This window comes from Entelurus aequoreus, linkage group LG09 (genome assembly GCF_033978785.1).
Source record: "Entelurus aequoreus isolate RoL-2023_Sb linkage group LG09, RoL_Eaeq_v1.1, whole genome shotgun sequence".
Classification (NCBI taxonomy): Eukaryota; Metazoa; Chordata; class Actinopteri; order Syngnathiformes; family Syngnathidae; genus Entelurus; species Entelurus aequoreus.
Window position 1 is genome coordinate 77,050,308 of NC_084739.1, and position 817 is coordinate 77,051,124.

The following is an 817-nucleotide window of genomic DNA, read 5'->3' on the forward strand; positions in this document are numbered from 1 at the left end:
GTATTCACAAGTATAAAAACTATTTTCTACGATTAAAAAACGATTCGCGAATAAAAAAAAACGGGTTTAAATAAATAAAAAATTATATTAAAAAACTAATCGCAGGTATAAAAACAGTCTTCAGAAAGTAAAGAAACGGTTTACAAGTAAAAAGAAAAACAATTTTCTGCAAGTAAAAAAATATTTTCTGCAATTAAAAAAATAATTTGCAAGTATACGTACAATTTTGTTCAATAAAAAAAAATACGATTTGCAGGTATTGGAACAATTTTCTTCAATCCCAAAAATTGATTTGCAAGTAAAAAAAAAAAAAATTTGTTCAGTTAAAGAAAGATTCGTAAGTATAAAACAATTTTGTTCAATTAAAAAAAACTATTTTCTGTGAGTAAAAATTGATTCACAAATAAAAACATATGTATTCAATTAAAAAAACAAACTGTTTTTTTGCTTGTTAATCATTCTTTAATTGAAAACATTTTGTTGTTTTACTTGCGATACATTGGGCGTGATTAAAAACATTTGTGGGTGTTTGCGGAGTTTTGGCAGTAATTTCACTCCGTATTCATGGCTGTCACTCGTCGCCGTCTCGTACACATGCACATGCCCAAAGCACTCCCATATACATTCTTTGATAGTTTACATTATTGGCTAAACTTTGCTCAATCGCTGTCATCAGCTGACAACAAACGTGACTAATTGTTGGGCATGATGTAACATCAAAGCTAATGCTGATTCTTGTTGAGAGGAAAAGGCTCAATAAAGCTCTTCTTAAAATGTTTTTATTCTCTCCTACACGTCATGCACGCACCGACACACA